This window comes from Tamandua tetradactyla, chromosome 3 (assembly GCF_023851605.1).
Source record: "Tamandua tetradactyla isolate mTamTet1 chromosome 3, mTamTet1.pri, whole genome shotgun sequence".
Classification (NCBI taxonomy): domain Eukaryota; kingdom Metazoa; phylum Chordata; class Mammalia; order Pilosa; family Myrmecophagidae; genus Tamandua; species Tamandua tetradactyla.
The window spans coordinates 18,086,829-18,109,532 of NC_135329.1; the positions used below are offsets into that span (position 1 = coordinate 18,086,829).

General features: G+C 36.1%; 1 protein-coding gene across 10 annotated transcripts in view; it reads right to left on the minus strand.

The window, feature by feature from the left end:
• Window positions 1–22,704, minus strand: part of SLC20A2 (solute carrier family 20 member 2) — a 117,996-nt gene that overhangs the window by 64,956 nt on the left and 30,336 nt on the right. Inside the window, exon 1 of one of the 10 annotated variants that reach the window (XM_077152610.1) lies at window positions 27–6,528. The exons of the other annotated variants lie outside the window; for them this stretch is intronic. The gene's annotated coding sequence lies outside the window, so the exon portion shown is untranslated. Of the gene's footprint in view, window positions 1–26; window positions 6,529–22,704 lie in introns of those variants that run through there. 10 annotated transcript variants of the gene reach the window in all.

The window sequence follows — 22,704 nt, forward strand, 5'->3', positions numbered from 1 at the left end:
GTCTTAAAAATTCAGCCAGTACTTACAAGTAGTTTCAAAGGAAATCTGAGCCGCAATTCTTCAGAAGACTGCTGTCCGATCATAAATACAATCTGAAGTCTAAAATAGATATCCTATCACATTAGACCGAGAAGTCACATTTCAGCTTACTAACTTCTACTTGGGTAAACAGTTTTACAACTCATAAAACAAATCCTGGCTAAAATTAACTTCAGCAGAACAGCAGGCAGGAGCACGCTGATTTGCATCATGTGTGCCGGGATTTATTCACTAGGACAACATCGGTGTCCTCTTAAAGGAAATTTGACCAAGGGGCGTGCTCTGGTGAACAATGCATAGCATCACAATTATGCTAATTATTGAGTTCAGTCCAATAATACTAACTTCTTTTAAGTTGTTTCGCAAGTACTGACAAAGATAAAGAGTAGACGCCTTTTCTCAACAGGCATTCACTTGATTTTTCAAGCACATTCAAATCAGGCAAAACTTTTGGCAACAAGGTGGCAGCAACGTATGCTCATTGCGAGTGGAAGCAAACTGAAGAGAAATTCTGTCAGATTATTTAAACAGTATGACTGGATATTGTGCTGCATGAAATTAAACGTGCTTTAAATCCACAAACCAAAATGTCTATAAATGAGAAGACCTTAAATGAAAACTTTTTCCTTTATATATAAAGAACTACTTTTATTTACTTGCTTTCTGGCTTTGTCTTCTGCATCTCCCAAGGAGTTGCTGTGAGGTACAGGTTCACAAGTAAATTACAACGGAGAAGAAACATATCAGTTTGTTTTTTTGCAAAAGGCATCATTCTTGGCAACGAGGATTTTGAAATGTATTTAATTAGCTGGCTGTCAGGAACTGGAAAAAACAGTCCTCTATAGGTGATTAACCAAAGAATCAAAGCCCAAGCTAATGTGAGGCCCCAAAGTATACAGCTGATTTTAAAAAGAAAATTGGAACATGTAATTTTCTTTAAAAAATATAAACTCCCTTAAGTACAACTGATATCAGAGATACAGAACTGCTTAGTACCTACCTACCTACTCGAGATGGTTCAGACTACTTCACTTTAGACATTTACATTCTGATGAATGTTTTGTTCTTACCATATACTGTAAGGATACCAAAGTACAAATATCAATCAAATCTCCAAACATCTCCAGAAGACGGTATTTTCCTTTTTATTTTTTAACAGATGAGTAAAGAGACATAGGGAAGGTCAATGACTTGTCCAAGGCTTCACTCTGAATCAACATGGGATTACTTCATCCTCCTTCTAACCTCTCTCAATGGCACTTCTTTCATATTAATAGTTGAGCTATGATTCTATGGCCCTTCTTAAAGCTGTCTGTTTTTCTAATTTTAAAATGTTGTACGTTAGGCTTCAGGATTTAGAAAACACTCCTTGATTCTCTGTTGCAGGAAGGTATCCTATAACATGCTTAATACATGCCCATGCCCTTATGAGACACTGTCCATTTATGGCACACAAGTTAAAAGGGGCTAACAGGTTGACTTTCATTGGCATGAGCTGGTAATCACCAGCACAATCCTCCTCCCTGTTGTGTACAGAAACTGCTGATTAGTAACCTGGAATTCCACCTATACAGACCAGCCAACCTTAGGCCACTGTGGCCACCACTTGCGCCATCCCCATGAGGTGGCAGCTAGCGTGCCCTCCCCACCATCCCAACCCAAGTCCCCAGGAGGTGAGCATTTCCCACTCTATGCCAAAAGGAAAGAAGTTTGCACTTATCAAGAGTGGCTGACCTCTGATGACTATAATTAATTCTCAATACTCCACAGACAATTTGTTCTTGAATTCTTAGTGTCAAAGAGAACATGATAAGGTTATTTATGACGAAATTATCCTTATCCACAGTTCAGTACAAGAGTTTTCAAACTAAAACATTATTTCTTCCCTAAACCAGAAAGTAAGAAAAAACAAATGCACCAAGTTTATTTCTGACCCTTCAACTGAGACTGTTGCTTTGCATCAATGAGGAACGATATGATGGATCCTACATGCATTATATGGAAGGCAAGGAGATAGATGCTTTGCAGTTTTCCAGTTCTTCATATGACAAATATGTTGAGTATGACTCCACTATTTTTTTCAATAGCAACCACACTTGTTCCAAAATGCAAGAACCAAAACATTCCAAAGAAACGACTATATCCTCTAATATGCATTAGTCACTCTGCTGCTTCCTTTCATTAGTGAAAAGAACTTAAGAGTCAATTGTACTTTTGTTCCAGGTATACGTATGACAAAAGATAAAAATCCATGTTTTCGTTAAAAGCAAGTCGAATTCTTCCTATTACTTCTCATGAATTTTTCGTGATGGTGGAGCCATGCAAGTAAGGGGTGGTGATGTGTGAGATCTTTAGTTCAGTAGATTCATGAAAGTTAAAACCAAAACTACTGGTTTTATGAATTTACACTAATGAATTAACCTGGATACTGACCCTCTAAAGCCACTACATATGTAATTTTCAATTTCATATGTAGTAACCTGCAGATTAGTAACCTGGAATTCCACCTATACAGACCAGCCAACCTTAGGCCACTGCAGCCAGCATTTGCGCCATCCCCATGAGGTGGGGTAGTGGCTACATTAAAAAAGTAAAAAGAAATAAGCAAAATTAATCATTCTATTTGACTCAACAGATCCCAAATACTATTATTTCAAGATGTTATCAATCAAAAAAAACTGAGACATTTTACCCTCTTTTTTTGGTACTAAGTCAGCAAAACCCTGTATGTATTTTACACTTATGGCACATCTCAATTTGAACTATCCAATTCCAATGCTCAAATAATCACACGTGGTTCCTGGTTACCATATCAGACTGTGCAAGTTTAGAAATATCGTCCTGATGACAGCTTTTTCACAACACATATTAACATGCACAGGTATGAGACACTACTGACTCATACACACTCAAAAATAAAAGAAGATATTGGGGATTCAAGGATGAAAAAAGCCTAATGGTTGTCCTCATAGAGGCTTAAAGTCTAGAGCCAGAATTTTTAACATCTGAAATAATATGCAAAACGTTCTGTGTTCATGGTGTATATATTTTCTGGGACAACAGCTTTCTTCATGGCATTTTTCAGAGGGGTCTGTGACCCTACCCCCAAGATTAAGTGCTGTGAGACTAGAGCAGCAATAGATGAAAAAGAAAGGGGGAGCTGAGCACAGCTAAGGAACTGAGATACACAGAAGGAAGGGGGAAAGATCATTTCAGAAAGGAGAAAGGACAACACAGACAAAAAGGAGAAGAAAAATAATCCCATTCCTACACGTAAAATTAAATTATAAAATCATTTAACTAATATTGACACATTCTATTACCTGCTAGGTACTGGAGATACAGAGATGAAAGATAAGGTCTCTATATTCGAAGAGCTCACATTTTAGTGAAAGGGACAGACTCATTCAGGCAAACACAACATTCTGGTATGCGTAAGGATATAGCTATGTGCAAAATGGTATGGGAGCAGAGGAGTGGCAGTTTTTTTTTAATGGAAGTTATTTTCTAATAAAATTTAAAAGTGTTTACATATATGTTCTGGAATAATTCAGTATTCTGAATTTTATTTTGGAAACCTGGAACAGTCATGGGGGAAACAATTTTTTAACCCTGAAAAATGATTACATGGACTTTATTTTGGGGGAGATTCACTGAGAGATCAGGTATTACAAAATATTTAAAAATTACACCTGGGACTAGCTGTTATGCTTTCATGCTGAGATATTTATCTTCTTCAAACAAAGGTGGTAGGGTAATGGTGGAGAAGGAAAAAAAAATTCAGGTTTCACCATGGTTCCCAGTTTTTCAAAGGATGGTATAGAATAATCAAAGGCTTCATGCTGAAGAAAAAACATTATCAACCCATGACAAAAAACAAAGAAACAAAACCCAAAAAACATTCTTTGGATTGTGGCTGAGAGTAGGAATGCAGGCTACCACCTAAGTAGCCATACAACCTCAGGCAACCTAGTTAAACGTTGTGAGTCTCTTACCTCAGCTGTAAAGAGGGAAAATAACGCCTACATCAAAGGACAGCACTAGAACTAAATGAGATGATGTATAGCACCTGGTACAGAGGCACTCTCGATAAATGGTGGTAGACATTAAGATCACATGACATCTACCATCAGCGTCGGACCTGCCTAAGATCAGTCTGGGTGAGGATTAAAGGTTCCCTACTTTTTTACAGTTCAAAGCTTCAAGAAGTAAGAAGTTGAAAGGATTGTCAAGTACTTCAGGGAAATCTGGTATTCCATATGCTATCTCTTCAAAAACTGCAGCTTTGACAGCCCTGTTTAATTTTTCTATATTGTATCACCTCATATCTTCTGAATGATGTTGAATCAGAATTTACGGGTACAGGTTAAATAATATATACCAATTCCAGATGGTGGTAGATCATTGTGTTACCAACGCCCTACTTATTTCTGCTTTCTCGTATCCACACACGCATGGGTGGTCCCTTCCCTCACTGACTCTGTGTTTGGCCAGCAGGATAATAATAAACAGCATAGAGACATGAAAAGTGCTGGCCCATTGGGACTTGCTCTCTCTTGCTACTATCTGGAAAGGAGAGCACCACGTGAAGACGCTCTGGCCAGCCTACTGGAGGACGCAGAGACCAAAAGGAGCAAAGATGAGCCATCAATGCTGAGGCCTCAAAACCAGCAACCTCCTAAAAGCTTGACATGTGAGGTCATCCTAGACAATCCAGCCCCAGCCAATCTGCCACCAAACCACAGAGATCAACCAGGCTCACCCAAACCAAAAGAACCTAAGTGACCTAAAAAATTGTGAGGCATAATAAATGTTTTTTTAAATCACTAGATTTAGGGTGGTTTATTATGCAGCAGAAACTTCCTAATACAATTCCCTTCAAAAAGTCTATAACATTCCATTCCTTTATCTCCAAATGAAACCCTTTAAGACTAATCTATTTCTAGTTTATTCTTAAAGTTGACAATTCCAATTACTATATTTATTTTATCTATCATATCAACTATTAAGTAATCATACTAAAATAAAACAGTGATATGGTCCAATTATAGAACTGTTAAAATGTTAGGTGCTTTATTTATTCCATTTTGTAGCACAAAACAAATATATGCAGCCTGCAATGCTATGATGACACAAGTATATATGCTTAAGAAATGACTCCCCCATCCCAGTCTTTAGAGTGATTACATTGGCATGATGTATAACAATTTGGTCTGTCTTCATATTTGATAACCGGATTAAAGTACCAATTTACACATACAAACAGAGAAATCAAACTCTAAAAAGAATAAGCACAGTTTCTTTTCCATCAGTATTCATTTTTTTGTAACTAAAACAAAAGATAAGCATAGTAACAAACTCTTCAAGATAGTTCTTTTTAAAACATTGATAAATAGCTAATTCAGCATAATTTTAGGACAACTTATATCAAGAGTATAAAAGGAAAGGCAGTATTATTACTGCTGTTTGATTACTTATTTTAATAGAGTTTATTTTTTAAAGTTTCTTAGAATTCCACTGGGAAATTTCACCATACCATACATTCCTAACAGTCATCTATTTAACACACATTTTTGTTAAACAAGTGGTTCCTACGACTATGAAACTCTCAAGCATTTGCAAGATTTGTATGAATGGCAGGATGCCGATGGCTACAGCAGAAAATGGAGTGAATGACAGCTCTGCCTTCATGAAGCTTATAATCTGATACGAAATATGAGAATCTACATATACATAATCTACCATATAAGAGAGTAGTTAGTAAGCATCCCAAAGAATAAAAACTCATTAGTTGGATTCTCAAAAAAGAAGAAACTCCTAATTGGGATAATCAGGAAAGGTAGGTTGGAGAAAGTGACTTTTTGAATTAAGCCTTTGCATGCTGATGAGCTTTCAACAGCAAAAGGAGTGGAAAGAATATACAGAAGCAAAGATAGAGAAAAAGAACAGTTATAATGTATGTCTGGGGAAAGGCCTGGATTCAAATTTCAGCTCTATCAACTAATAGCTGCCTTGACAATTGATAAATTATTTAATTTCCCCAAGTCTATGCCATAAAGTATCAAATGAGAGTATCTCTACAACAAGACTGTCTGGGTTCAAATTCCAGCTTCAGCATTTAGTAGTTGTTGATCTTGGGTAACTTACTTACTCTTTCCATACCACAGTTCATCATTTTTAAAATGGAGAAAACAATTACACATACTTCATAGGGTTGTTATGAGGACTAAATGAGTTTATGTAGAAGGTTCTAAATATTTTAATTCTTTTCCCCCTCCTCCTCCATGGTCCAGAGTTTATGGAAATTTTCACTACGGCAGAATGTACCTCAACATTGGCCTCCAGTCAATTTAAAGAATTGAGGCTATCCCTCTTGCATTTTGAAACTGGGGGCTCCCTCCTTTCTCTTGGGAATGAAACAATTTTGCACCTGCTGATATAAGATGCTAGACCTGAAACTGCCAGACATGAATTCAAAACAAAAAAAGCAATAATAACTTATATAGTGAATACACACAGAAAATAAGCATAGGTTTATTAAGTACAATCTGAACTTCCAAAAATTATTAGTATTCAAACTAATCTAAAATAAGAAACCTTAAATCTACTATAATTTGAGATTTAAAAAAAATAGTCAAAAATCTGATTTTAAGCCAAAGTAATTAAAAAAACAGATTAACAAAATCTTACCAATTCCTGACTACTTTGGCTTGAAGCAGTTACATATCTAAACTGAAAATACTTTTAAATGCAGTTTTATTACTTGAATATATTAAAAACAGGTTAAACTGAAATACCTCTATTTTGAAGATAAAAGCACTAAAAATAATAGTTGTAATTAGCACATTATATTTAAAACACTGCAAAAAGTATCTGAAGATATTCTAGATTGAAATAAGTAACATTTTCCTGTATTTATGTATACTATTTATTTGTTTAGAAACTGCTTTTTCAGATAGTTCAAAGGTAAACTGCACTTGCCATGAGTGAAATTTTATTACCATTTCCACGTTGGTGGACAGAATCTGCATTAATGAGTAGTGTTTGCTAATCACAAAGGTTCACTTCTCAGCTTACTCCAACCAATTATCTCAAAACTATTAAGAATCAGGCAACAAGCTATTGACTTGCCAGAACTTTTGGTATATTAATACCAAATATTAATTTTTGTGATTTCAACCCACGCTGCCTCACAAGCAATCTCTTTGATAAAGTCTATCCTACTTTCTAACTTGAGTTTTAAGACTTTGTGAGGAAAAAAAGAGTTGTACTTTAACAAAGCTGTATTGCGGGGTTCATTCAAATCCCAGCTCTCTACTAATTAGCTCTGAAATTGTAACCAAATTATTTTAACAGAATTCTCTATGCTCTTTTTGCCCATCCATAAAATGAGGATAAGAACCTACCTAATAGGATTGTCACAAAAATGAATTAAATCACCTTAAAGCAGTTAGAACAGTGCTTAATATATAGGTTTGTTTTGTTTTGTTTTGTGTGCTGGCAGGGTCACATTTCATTATTTTTCCATGTAAGTATCCCATTATTGCAGCACCATTTGTTGAATTTTTGTTTGTTTTCTGTTTTGCGTGTTTGTTTGTTTTTGTGGAAGTGCATGGACCAGGAATTGAACCTGCATCTCCCACATGGCAGTCAAGAATTCTACCACTAAACTACCCTTGCACCCCTTGACATATCATTTTTTTTTTATTAATTAACGGAAAAAAAGAAATTAACCCAACATTTAGAAATCATACCATTCTACATATGCAATCAGTAATTCTTAACATCATCACATAGATGCATGATCATCGTTTCTTAGTACATTTGCATCGGTTTAGAAGAACTAGCAACACAACCGAAAAAGATATAGAATGTTAATATAGAGAAAAAAAGTAAAAGTAATAATAGTAAGAACAAAACAAAACAAAGCAAAAACCTAGAGCTCGGATGCAGCTTCATTCAGTGTTTTAACATGATTACTTTACAATTAGGTATTATTGTGCTGTCCATTTTTGAGTTTTTGTATCTAGTCCTATTGCACAGTCTGTACCCCATCAGCTCCAATTATCCATTATCTTACCCTGTTTCTAACTCCTGCTGAACTCTGTTACCAATGACATATTCCAAGTTTATTCTCGAGTGTCGATTCACATCATTGGGACCATACAGTATTTGTCTTTTAGTTTTTGGCTAGACTCACTCAGCATAATGTTCTCTAGGTCCATCCATGTTATTACATGCTTCATAAGTTTATCCTGTCTTAAAGCTGCATAATATTCCATCGTATGTATATACCACAGTTTGTTTAGCCACTCGTCTGTTGATGGACATTTTGGCTGTTTCCATCTCTTTGCAACTGTAAATAACGCTGCTATAAACATTGGTGTGCAAATGTCCGTTTGAGTTTTTGCCCTTAATTCCTTTGAGTAGATTCCCAGCAATGGTATTGCTGGGTCGTATGGCAATTCTATATTCAGCTTTTTGAGGAACCGCCAAACTGCCTTCCACAGTGGTTGCACCATTTGACATTCCCACCAACAGTGGATAAGTGTGCCTCTTTCACCGCATCCTCTCCAGCACTTGTCATTTTCTGTTTTGTTGATAATGGCCATTCTGGTGGGTGTGAGATGATATCTCATTGTGGTTTTGATTTGCATTTCTCTAATGGCCAGGGACATTGAGCATCTCTTCATGTGCCTTTTGGCCATTTGTAATTTCCTCCTCTGAGAGGTGTCTATTCAAGTCTTTTTCCCATTTTGTAATTGGGTTGGCTGTCTTTTTGTTGTTGAGTTGAACAATCTCTTTATAAATTCTGGATACTAGACCTTTATCTGATATGTCATTTCCAAATATTGTTTCCCATTGTGTAGGCTGTCTTTCTACTTTCTTGATGAAGTTCTTTGATGCACAAAAGTGTTTAATTTTGAGGAGTTCCCATTTATTTATTTCCTTCTTCAGTGCTCTTGCTTTAGGTGTAAGGTCCATAAAACCACCTCCAGTTGTAAGATTCATAAGATATCTCCCTACATTTTCCTCTAACTGTTTTATGGTCTTAGACCTAATGTTTAGATCTTTGATCCATTTTGAGTTAACTTTTGTGTAGGGTGTGAGATATGGGTCTTCTTTCATTCTTTTGCATATGGATATCCAGTTCTCTAGGCACCATTTATTGAAGAGACTGTTCTGTCCCAGGTGAGTTGGCTTGACTGCCTTATCAAAGATCAAATGTCCATAGATGAGAGGGTCTATATCTGAGCACTCTATTCGATTCCATTGGTCGATATATCTATCTTTATGCCAATACCATGCTGTTTTGACCACTGTGGCTTCATAATATGCCTTAAAGTCAGGCAGTGCAAGACCTCCAGCTTCGTTTTTTTCCTCAAGATGTTTTTAGCAATTCAGGGCACCTGCCCTTCCAGATAAATTTGCTTATTGGTTTTTCTATTTCTGAAAAATAAGTTGTTGGGATTTTGATTGGTATTGCATTGAATCTGTAAATCAATTTAGGTAGGACTGACATCTTAACTATATTTAGTCTTCCAATCCATGAACACGGTATGCCCTTCCATCTATTTAGGTCTTCTGTGATTTCTTTTAGCAGTTTTTTGTAGTTTTCTTTATATAGGTTTTTGGTCTCTTTAGTTAAATTTATTCCTAGGTATTTTATTCTTTTAGTTGCGATTGTAAATGGGATTCGTTTCTTGATTTCCCCCTCCGCTTGTTCATTGCTAGTGTATAGAAATGCTACAGATTTTTGAATGTTGATCTTGTAACCTGCTACTTTGTTGTACTCATTTATTAGCTCTAGTAGTTTTGTTGTGGATTTTTCCGGGTTTTCAACGTATAGTATCATATCGTCTGCAAACAGTGATAGTTTTACTTCTTCCTTTCCAATTTTGATGCCTTGTATTTCTTTTCCTTGTCTAATTGCTCTGGCTAGAACCTCCAACACAATGTTGAATAATAGTGGTGATAGTGGACATCCTTGTCTTGTTCCTGATCTTAGGGGGAAAGTTTTCAATTTTTCCCCATTGAGGATGATATTAGCTGTGGGTTTTTCATATATTCCCTCTATCATTTTAAGGAAGTTCCCTTGTATTCCTATCCTTTGAAGTGTTTTCAACAGGAAAGGATGTTGAATCTTGTCAAATGCCTTCTCTGCATCAATTGAGATGATCATGTGATTTTTCTGCTTTGATTTGTTGATATGGTGTATTACATTAATTGATTTTCTCATGTTGAACCATCCTTGCATACCTGGGATGAATCCTACTTGGTCATGATGTATAATTCTTTTAATGTGTTGTTGGATACGATTTGCTAGAATTTTATTGAGGATTTTTGCATCTATATTCATTAGAGAGATTGGCCTGTAGTTTTCTTTTTTTGTAATATCTTTGCCTGGTTTTGGTATGAGGGTGATGTTGGCTTCATAGAATGAATTACGTAGTTTTCCCTCCGCTTCGATTTTTTTGAAGAGTTTGAGGAGAGTTGGTACTAATTCTTTCTGGAATGTTTGATAGAATTCACATGTGAATCCGTTGGTCCTGGACTTTTCTTTTTAGGAAGCTTTTGAATGACTAATTCAATTTCTTCACTTGTGATTGGTTTGTTGAGGTCATCTATGTCTTCTTGAGTCAAAGTTGGTTGTTCATGTCATTCCAGGAACCCGTCCATTTCCTCTAAATTGTTGTATTTATTAGTGTAAAGTTGTTCATAGTATCCTGTTATTACCTCCTTTATTTTTGTGAGGTCAGTAGTTATGTCTCCTCTTCCATTTCTGATTTATTTATTTGCATCCTCTCTCTTCTTCTTTTTGTCAATCTTGCTAAGGGCCCATCAATCTTATTGATTTTCTCATAGAACCAACTTCTGGCCTTATTGATTTTCTCTATTGTTTTCATGTTTTCAATTTCATTTATTTCTGCTCTAATCTTTGTTATTTCTTTCCTTTTGCTTGCTTTGGGATTAGTTTGCTGTTCTTTCTCCAGTTCTTCCAAGTGGACAGTTAATTCCTGCATTTTTGCCTTTTCTTCTTTTCTGATATAGGCATTTAGGGCAATAAATTTCCCTCTTAGCACTGCCTTTGCTGCGTCCCATAAGTTTTTGATATGTTGTGTTTTCATTTTCATTCGCCTCGAGGTATTTGCTAATTTCTCTAGCAATTTCTTCTTTGACCCACTCGTTGTTTAGGAGTGTGTTGTTGAGCCTCCACGTATTTGTGAATTTTCTGGCACTCTGCCTATTATTGATTTCCAACTTCATTCCTTTATGATCCGAGAAAGTGTTGTGTATGATTTCAATCTTTTTAAATTTGTTAAGACTTGCTTTGTGACCCAGCACATGGTCTATCTTTGAGAATGATCCATGAGCACTTGAGAAAAAGGTGTATCCTGCTGTTGTGGGATGTAATGTCCTATAAATGTCTGTTAAGTCTAGCTCATTTATAGTAATATTCAGATTCTCTATTTCTTTATTGATCCTCTGTCTAGATGTTCTGTCCATTGATGAGAGTGGTGAATTGAAGTCTCCAACTATTATGGTATATGAGTCTATTTCCCTTTTCAGTGTTTGTAGTGTATTCCTCACGTATTTTGGGGCATTCTGGTTCGGTGCGTAAATATTTATGATTGTTATGTCTTTTTGTTTAATTGTTCCTTTTATTAGTATATAGTGTCCTTCTTTGCCTCGACATATCATTTTTATATATTTTAAACTACATAAAGTCGCACTGAAAGGGAATTGCTGGTTGTACCATCTGTACATGGTGGCTAGAGAATCTACTTTGGGGTTTGGGGTTTTTAGGTTCCTTATCTTATTTCAGTGGGCAGGAAGCTTGCAGGATAAGATTGAAAGGGGCCCAATGCCACCAGTTTTACTATTAATAGTTTCAAATATGTTCTCATGAGTCCTGCTATTCCACTATCAAGTCTCTGGGCATTTGTAAGATCTGTTGAAAGGGCAGATGCCAAGAACGTAGTACAGCATAGTACTTGGTCGCAAATGTACCAAGACACTCAAGAAATCAAGACTTAATTATCGTATTTTTAATAGTTTTACTGTAAATGACTGTGGTGTGTTCCCACTCAGATAATGGTGATGTGGTCACTATTAGGATATGCAGTTCAAACTCAAATCTCAGATTAAAAGAGAATAAACATTCATAAGAGATTACAACTTTAATTGGCCACAAGTCTCCATTAGGTATCTCATTTCAATAGGGGAGCACTGCCTAGCTTCCTTGATGATAAATGTACATGATCTTATCTTTCGAGCACTAAGTGTTTCATTAAAAAAAATTATTTAATGAATGTTTATTTTTAAAGTAGCAGCAATAAGAAAAAAAAAGCTGAAGGAATTAATAACTCAGCTCTAAGAACTATAATAGTCCAATAATTATATGACCCAAGTGTCCATTCCCAGGAACACCAGAGGCCAGTTCCTTTACATAGGGCCTTGCTCACATAAACAGGGGTAGACGAATAGTACCAGGCTATCCATAGTTGATTTCAGATTGTAAAATAATGGGCAATTACCCAGTTTAGACCTTAATGCTTTTCACTGTAAGAGCTGGTTTCTCATATGGATTAAAAATAAATAAATAATAAGGGGGACAAATGTTAAAACAAATTTAGTAGACTGAAATGCTAGTAATTAATGAAAAGGAGGGGGGTAAGGGGTACGGTATGTATGAATTTTTTTCTTTCTTTTTTTTCTAAATCGAGGCAAATGTTCTAAGAAATGATCACGATGATGAATGTACAACTACGTGATGATATTGTGAGTTATTGTTTATATACCAAGAATGGAATGATCATATGGTAAGAATGTTCATGTTTGTATGTTGTTATGTTTAAAAAAAAAAGAGTTGGTTTCTTTTTTTTTGACACTGTAATCCCATCTCCCCACTGCCAGGAGAGGGTGCATTTCCCAGTTCTTGATTCAAAATCTGTCCAGGGTGGTGTGACAGCGGCTCAATGGCAGAATTCTTGCCTGCCATGCTGGAGACCTGGGTTTGTTTCCCGGATGCCTGCCCATGTGAATAAAAGAAAAAATCTGTCCAAACAATGTTCTTTAAAAATGTCTGAAAATTATTCTTTTTGTTTCCCAAACTAAGATGCTTTCATGTAAAACGTGTTGAAAGAAGGGACTCTTGACGGAGCCAGATGATTTTAAGACTTTATATTCCAACTATTTTTTTTCATTTTGAGTAAAAAAATCTTGCCCTTATTATTCAAGATTATTGAATAAACAGACAATTAGGCAAAGGGTATTCCAGGTGTTCGTACACAGCATCAGAACTATGCATAAGACCCCAGCATCAGACTAGTAGTCACTGTTCTTTGTAGAGCTTTAACTAAGCCATCTTTTCTCATAAGAGTTTGGAGGCCAGTCAGTGCTCAGGAAAAATAATTAAGATAAAAGGCAAATAAATAGTCGAAAACATCCCCCAAACAATATCAAAAAAAAACACCTGAGAACATTTACTAAAGTACTATGTCTCAAACCACCTTCAACTTAAACTATTCCCAGGCACTGAAGAAACAGGAAGAACAAAATCACATTTAGGTTACAATTCTTTAGAGTGTACTGGACAATTCTGAGACATTCTGAGAAATAAAAAATATTAAAAATAGCTAAGAGAAGGATTAGGCAGCAGTTAAAACACAAAGGCCAGAGGTGAGATCAAAATTAGAAACATAATGTCTAGAGAACTATCCATATAAGGCTATCTTTAAATCAGTGATTAAGCTAGGATAATGTGCTGGGCAAAACAGTTACCACCAACACCACAGCCAATTCTTCATGAGACAAATTTAACAAAATTTTTTACTATTATATATAAAAATGTAAAATCCAATCGTAATTAAAACCGTTCCTATGACAGAGTTATGGATGATGAGAAATATGCAGGTTTTGTATGTTTGGAGGTGTTTTAAAAAGCTGGTTTGCCTTTCCTAGTCCCAGTGATAAATTTCATATATTTTAATATTTCCTTTTTACAAATGCATGAAAAAGCAACAGTAGAGGCTCAAATTTCTGCTGAGCATTCCTAACCACACCTAATATACCATATTTACTTGTATTTCCTCGACCCCATGGATTTCCTGATTCCCCATAGTAGATTACTGTTTGTTCATTTCCATTTAATTATTCATCAGACCTTCAAGGAGCTTCTTGTCCTATGTCAAGAACTAGAAAAATGAAATGAATAAGGATTTTACCTTCTAGGAGTCAATGTAGAGTGGAAGACAGATACACAAATAATTATAATACAGTATAAGTCCTATAATAGAGGCCTGGAAAAAGTAAGGGATGCAATTCTCTTTAGTGCATGGGGGAAGGTTCTGCAATGAAAACAATACAGGCTTGGTCTTAAAGAATGAAAAAGTCTACTAGGCTGAGGAAGGGTAAAAAGCATGCTAGGCAAAGGGATCGGTTTAGGCAAAGGCTCAAAGGTAGGAAACAACATGCATGTTTGGGAATAGCAAAAGGTATCTAGAATGCAAGTGACGGGCATGGGAGAAAAGGTAGATGAGGCCACAAAAGTAGAGTAATGCTGCAACTGTTAAGGTCCTCAAGTGCCTTTAGGTCTGAGTGTCTCAATTCTAACTACTTGTTAAAATCTCTTGGAGAGCTTTTTTTACAAATACAGATGCCTGATATTTGTTAAGATAATTTAACTGGTCAGGGATGGAGCCTAGGCTTCAGTATTAAAAAACCAAACTACCAAACCAAACAAACTTCCACATAATTCTAATGTATGGTCAGGTATGAAAAGCACTGCTGAAGGCATGCTGATATGAACTTTTTTTTCTAAAGTTAACTGTGTAATGGAGTGAAGAACAGATTAGAGGGAGAGAAACCAGGAGAGGAATATCAGTTTACAGGCTTTTAAATATAGGCGAGAGATAAATGTCTAAATCAGCAGTTGCTGGCCTCTTATGACTTGTGCGAAAGTCAATGATAAGGGCTAAAATCCTTTTCCCTAGGAAAAATGCACATATGTCAAAAATATACATATAATTTCAGAGGTTTATGAATCTCTTTGAGAGGAGGATTCTGGTTAGAAAACTCTGGTCTAAAAGCAGTGATGAGAAAGAAGTGAATTCAGAGACTTTTGAGGTAGAATCAATAGCATTGATGACTTTCAGGTGTGGGGAAAGAAGAGGCATCAAGGGTGACACTGCTGCTTCTAGATGGAGAATTAGAAATCATTAACATGTATTGAGCGCTTAAATGTCAGGAACCATGCTAAGCACTTAACATACATTTATTTTGTTGAATTTCCCCATTTCTGTAAAATAGAACCTATTATACCTATTTCACAGTTGAAGAAACAGATTTAGAGACGTTATGTAGCTTGTCCTAAGTCACATGGCAAACCTAAGTGGTGGAACAAGAATTTAGACCCAGACAGTGTGACACCAGGGTTTGTAATGTTAACAATTTGCCTTACTAGCTCTGATGAATGGCATCCATTAACCAAATAGAGAAGCCATGAGGATATAACAGGAGTAAATCTGGGTGAAAGGAGGAAGGGGTGAGGAAATAAAAAATGTAGTTTTATACATGTTGTGCTTCAGATAGTATAAAACATACAGACGGTGGTATTTTTTTTTCCACACGAAAAAAGAGAAAGGAGCTCAAGAGGTGAGAGCAAAGATAGAGTAACAGAACATTTACTGAATTCTCTGTGTGCCAGGTATGGTGCTAAAAGTGCTTTCTCACAACTGTGTAACTGCGAAATTTACCTTCCCTTTACAGGTGAGGAAACAGATATGCAGAGGCCAAGGTCACAGCCAGCACAGCGTAGCTGAAAGTGAACCCAGACGTCCATCTTCATAACCCATCGATGTAATCCATTCATGTAAAACAATTTTGACAATATTTATCCATTTGCCTAACCTAAAGGATTATTATATTGTTTTCAATCATTTAAGGGATAATAATAAGGAATATCTCTGTCTCAACCAACTTAAAACAAATATAAGAAAAAGGTTTTCCTAAGTCAGTATGCAAACCCAGGTTGCAAACCTGTGATAAAGCATGACACAAATTCCCTACAGTGTTAGTATTATCCAAGCCAGAATTCAGAACAATCGGTCTAATGGAGATAGTGGCACGGTGTTTTCTGAGGAAAGGCCAGAAGTGGTGAAATTTTCTTTTTTTAACTCTTTTTTGTAGTTTGAAAAACGCAGGTTTTCTACTCTCAAATAATAAAAATAAAAACTTGAAATTACTCTCTAAATCTAGATTACTTATCAGGTTTAACAATGGGGTAACTTATGACACTGCATTTTCAGATAAAAACCCACCACATTTCCTTTTTTCTTTTTTTTCAGCAACTTTTGAAATATCTGTACTGACAACAGTGTAAAGCATTCTTTCTATAAAAGCACTTTTCAGGAGCCTATGATAATATTCTAAAAATTTTTTTCCATTTTAGAAATAAGGTACCAGAGAAGGAATATAAGATTCTAATCAGAAGGGTTTTTGAAGTCCTGTTGTACAACCTTCCACTTAGAGCAGGAATTCTTTCCATACTCCCTATCACTGTCACCCATTACTAGACTTGATGAGCTCCACAAGGACTGGGCATCACTATTTTCCAGGGCATCCTATTCCATTGCTAGGGAGCACGCAGCAGTACAAGATTTTGTCTTAGATTATGTCAAAATCCTTTTTCTTAAGTCCCCTTGGAGAACTGGGGAGAGAGAAGGAAATATTCAACTTGCCCATCTGGGGAATTCCTGACATTCTCACAAGCAGGGGGGCCAATCAGTTCAATAGGCTGAGCCCTCAATTATTAGGGCTTGCTCCTATGAAACTTATACCTGCAAAGGAGAAGCTAAGCCTACTGATATTTACACATAAGGGTCAACCCCAGAGAACCTCGTTTGTTACTCAGATGCGGCCTCTCTCTCTAAGCCAATTTAACAGGTGAACTCACTGCCCTCTCCCCTACCTGGGACATGACTCCCAGGAGTATAAATCTCCCGGGCAATGTGGAACCTGATTCCTGGGGATGAGCCAGGACCCAGCATCATGGCCTTCTTGACAAAAAAGGGGATGAGAGAAATGAGAAAAAATAGTCTCAGTGGCTGAGAGATTTCAAACAGTCGAGAGGTTATCCTGGAAGTTATTCTTATGCGTTATATCACTATCTCTTTTTAGTTTATGGTGTATTGGAGTGGCTGGAGGGAAGTACCTGAAACTGTCGAACTATGTTCAAGTAGCCTTGATTCTTGAAGATGACTGTATAATTATATAGCTTTACAATGTGACTGTGTGATTGTGAAAACCTTGGGTCTGATGCGCCTTCTATCCAGGGTATGGAAAGATGAGTAAAAAAAATAAAATAAAATAAGGATAATAAATAAATAATAGGGGGAAATAAGTAAAAATTGGGTAGACTGAAATACAGTATGGGCCAATGAGAGGAGGCGTAAGGAGTACAGAATGTAGGAGTTCTTTTTTTTTCTTTTTATTTCTTTTTCTGGAGTGATGCAAATGTTCTAAAACTGATCGTGGTGAAGAATACACAACTATGTGATGATATTGTGAGCCAATGACTGCATAATATGGTTGGACTGTATATGTATGGAGACTTCTTTTTAAAAAATCCTTTGCCTTTTAATTTCCATTAATTTATTCATTCATTCAAACATTTATTGAGCACCAATGTGGTCCACGGTGCACAAGTTCTACACATACCTTCTGGTCTTCGTATTTCCAAATCTACAAGGGTTCCTATCAGCTTTCTTTCCTACCCGCTCCTTCAAGCCCAATAACCAAAGTATTTCTGCAGCAGCTCCTCACATGACTTCATGTCCTAATCCACCACTATCTTTGTCTCGCTCTGTCAATGTCTCACCTAAAATATGGTTCACGACTTAGACACAATTCCTCAGTCTAACCAGCCCACAAAACAATGCAATGGACACAATGTGATCTAGGCACATTATGTATCTAAGATCTGTTTTATTTTCTTTTTTTTAGCAGCCACATCACAGAGATGGCTCAATATAAGCCTGTGATCAAATAAAGTCCTAGCTCTTTTTCATCTCAGGTGAATCTATGATAAGTTCTCCACCTCCAAACATTGTGCAGATGGTTTATCCTTATCAACTTTAGAACATTACAACCTATTTACATTCTCAATCTAGAGTATGCTATCTATGGTATTAGTTCACTCTCCCAGGTTTATGTTATCTGGAAATTAGGGGAACACTGTAATCCAGTTCTTTATAAAAAGAGGACACTGTGATTTTAAAAAAAGTGGTATTATGGGCGGGTCACAGTGGTTCAGCAGGCAAGAATGCTTGCCTGCCATGCCAGAGGACCCAGGTTCGATTCCCGGTACCTGCCCATGTAAAAAAAAGTGGTATCTGATGAGAACTCAAAGAACATATGGGTTTTCTAGATTTAGGATTATTCTTTGATATCAATTTTTTACCTCTTCTGGGACAACAGCCCCTTTGAAAATCTGACAGAACCATAAAATGTACATTTGTACACAACTCTGAGATTAATTTCTGATGGCACATAGACCCCCATGAAACACCACCATGGGCTTCCTGCTAAGAAGTCCTACCTTAGGGATTCTAGGACCTATGGAAAGCATTTCTCGTCACTAGGATTCAAGACTATCCAAACATTTCTAAAATAGATTCTTCTACCTAATGCCCACAATGCCCAAGTTGATACCCCAAAGGAGCCAATTAACTAGAAATCTACTGACATTAACTCATTAATTCTCAGTAGCTGAAAAACTAAAGAATTTGATCAAAATTTAACCACAGCTTAAAAGAATATTTTAGAAACAAAGCATGAGTACCTAAGGTTATGCGTATATACATTTGTTCCAACCACCGTTTGTAGTGGCAAGGGAGGGAAGGAGGATGGAAAGAAGATCCCTGAATGTCCATTCACAGGGAAATGAATATATTATGACATATTGTACTATCAAATTGTACAGACTTTTTTCAGAAGAACAGTTAAATCCATATGTACTGACCTGGAAAAATATCTATGATATATTAGTGAGGAAAAGTAAGCTTCAGAATAATGTATAGGGCATGATTCTATTTTTTAAAAAACAAAACGACACACCTATGTTGTTATACATATTATTATGAGCATAGAGAAAGGTATGGAAGGCTATACATCAGGCAGTGAGCACTGGTGGGGAATTAATTCTTTTTTTCCTTTATTCATCTTTACATCCTTTCACTTGTTATACCAAGTAAATATTAGTTTTGCAAAGAAAAAAATTAAACTAAAAATAAAACTAAGCAAGACCAACAAAGGATCAATCAGTAAAGACTCAGATCTAAATGTTTAATTTCCCAAAAAGTTTCCCATCAATGGTACGTCCTATATGAAGTCTAATTTCCTCTTAGAATTTTCAATGATTCTGAATTTCTTACAGTTTGGGTTATTTGATTCCAGTTCATAAGTACTCTTATGAAAGAAAGTTGTGTTTTATAGTTTAAACTTTTCTACAACTCACAAATGTCATTTTCCCCCCTTAGGAAAACAATCATCTCAAAAAGCCATAAAGAAAAGGCATGTAGAATTCATCTTGGTCCAATGAGTAAGGTATAGATAAATGCAGGGCCAACACTACCAAATTCTAGAGCTGAAAAGAGCCTGTGAACCCATTTCTCAGATCCTAACGTTCAAAAGCTATTCCTCTTAGTTTAGTGGTTTTCAACATGGGTTAAACACTAGAATCACTGGGGAAGCATTTTTAAAAATACAATCCTGGGCCCCAATTCCAGAGATTCTAATTTAATTGGCCTGGGTATAAATATCTATTCTCTCTTAAAAGTCCTCTGTGTAATTCAAATGTGCAGGAGTTGAGAAGCACTGCTTTTAAACTTTCATCCTTTTCTTTCAAATTTTCATGAAGGACTTAACCTTTATCAGTTATTATAAGGAATATAGTTTGGAAAGCCAAAACTCATCAACCAGCTAATGCCTGTCCACCATCCATAATTTATATTACCCTTATGTTGACTTTTGATGCTCAACTTAAAGTTACTTAAATCTATGGGTATCACAGTTAGAAGCCCTTCACATATCAAAATAGTATCTGCATTAATATCAAATAAAATAGACTTAAAATGTAAAAATATTATGAGATAAAGGACACTATATATTAATAAAAAGTCACCAAGCAGAAATAATAATCATAAATATCTGTGTTTCTAATTAAGGAGCCCCAAAGCACATGAGGCAAACACTGACAAAACTGAAGGGAGTAATAGAGGACTTTACTACAATAATGGGAGATTTTAACATACCATCTCCAATAGATAGAACATGTAAACAGAGGATCAACAAAGAAACAGAGAACCTAAATAATAGGATAAATGAACTAGACCCAATAAACATATATAGATCTTTGCATCCCAAATCAGCAGGATATCTGTATTCTTCTCAAGTGCTCATGGAACATTCTCTGCGATAGTCGATATGCTGGGGCACAAAGCTTGTCTTAGTAAATTAAAAAAAGACTGAAATTATACAAAGCACTTTGCCTGACCATAATGGAATGAAGCTAGAAGAAATCAAGAACAAGTGGTGAGCCAAAAAGGACACAAATATATGGAGGTTAAACAACATGTTCCTAAACAATCAGCAAGTCAAAGAACAAATTAAAAGAGAAATCAATAAATACCTTGAGATGAATGGAAACGAAAACACAATGTATCAAAATTTATTGGATGCAGCGAAGACAGTGCTGAGAGGTTTACAGCCCTAAATACCTATATTTTAAAAGAAGAAAGAGCTAAAACCAATGATTAACTGAACACCTGGAGAAACTGGAGACAGAACAGCTAACTAATCCCAAAGCATGCAGAAGGAAATAAAAACAAAGATGAAAGCAGATTAATGAAATGGGGAATTACAAAAAAATAGAAAGAATCAGTAAAACCAAATGTTGGTTCTTTGAGAAGATCAATAAAATTAACAAACCCTTAGACTGACAAAAATAAAAAGACAGAAGTTGCAAAAAAAAAAAAAAAATCAGAAATGAGAGGGGAGCATTACCATGGATCCCGAAGAAATAATAAAGATCATTAAGAGGTTACTAAGCCAACAAACTAGATAACAAACAAAATGGACAACTTCCTGGAAACAAACAAACAACCTACACTGACTCTAGAAGAAATGGACCTCAACAAACCAATCACAATTAAAGAGATTGAATCAGTCATCTAAAACCTACCAATATATGCTTAAGAGTTACCTCAAGAGGACCTCTTTTGTTTCTCAGATGTGGCCTCTCTTTCTCTACGCCCAGCTCTGCAAGTGAAACCATTGCCCTCCCTGCTATGTGGGACATGTGACATCCAGGGATGAAAGTTTCCCTGAAGGTATGGGAGATGACTCACAGGGATGAACCTGGTCCTGGCACTGGGATCAATAATGCCATCCTGACAAAAGGGGGGAAGGGAAGTGCAACAATTAAGGTATCAGTGGCTGAGAGAGTTCAAATGGAGTCAAGAGGCTACTCTGGAAGTCACTATTATGCATACTTCAGTTAGACATTGCTACCTACCATAACTTGCCAACCCCCAACCAAAACCACTCCTGCCGATCCTAAAGGATACCTAGGGCATTATATAAGATTCTACAAAGGTTCCATGCACTAGGGTAACTTTCCAAAACCTATAACCTCTAGATGGGTCCCTGGACTAGATAAGTCCTGAAATGCAGAGGGCCAGCCTGTCCAGAATATCAACTAGTTCCTTTCTCTTATCCCATATTATGGACAGCCCCTTTCAACATGAAAAAGTTAGAGTGGGCATAGCCCAAATATCCCTAAAGAGTGGGAGAAAGATAATGGTGGAGTTACACAGAGAATGTCGGGTTTAACAAATGAGTATGACTACTGAATCATTATACTGATACTTCTTTTAGCCTTCAGTACCTTAGAGCAGCTAGAAATAAAAACTTAAAATTGTGGAATTGTAACCCATACCAAATTCTTTCATCTGTTCTACAGCTAACTGTTGCAATGTACTTTGAAATGTATTACTTTTATGTATATATATATTATTGAAAGAGAAGGAGTATAACAGAGAAGATAGGACTTAACAAATGAGTATGACTGCTGAATCGTTATATTGCTATTTCTGTTGGTCTCCAGTGTCTTGGAGCAGTTAGAAGAAATAATGAAAATCCTGGAACTGTAACCCATACCAAACTTTAAAATCTATTCTATAACTATATGTTAAAATATACTTGGAAATTCATTGCTTTTTTTGCATATATGTTATATTTCAGGGAAAACAAATTAAAAAAAAAAACAAAAACCTCTATCAATAAAGAAAAGCCCAGGACAGGATGGCTTCAGAGGTGAATTTTACCAAGCATCCCAAGAAGAATTAATACCATTCCTGCTCAAACTCTTCCAAAAAATTGAAGAAGAGGGAACACTACCTAACTCATTCTATGAAATCAACATTACCCTAATAGCAAACCTGGATAAAGATACTACAAGAAAAGAAAGCTTTAGAAAATATCTCTAATGAATTCAGATGCAAAAATTCTCAACAAAACAGTTAAAAGTCAAATTCAACAGAATATTAAAATAAGTGTACACCATGACCAAGTGGGTTTTAATCCCAGGTATGCAAGGATGGT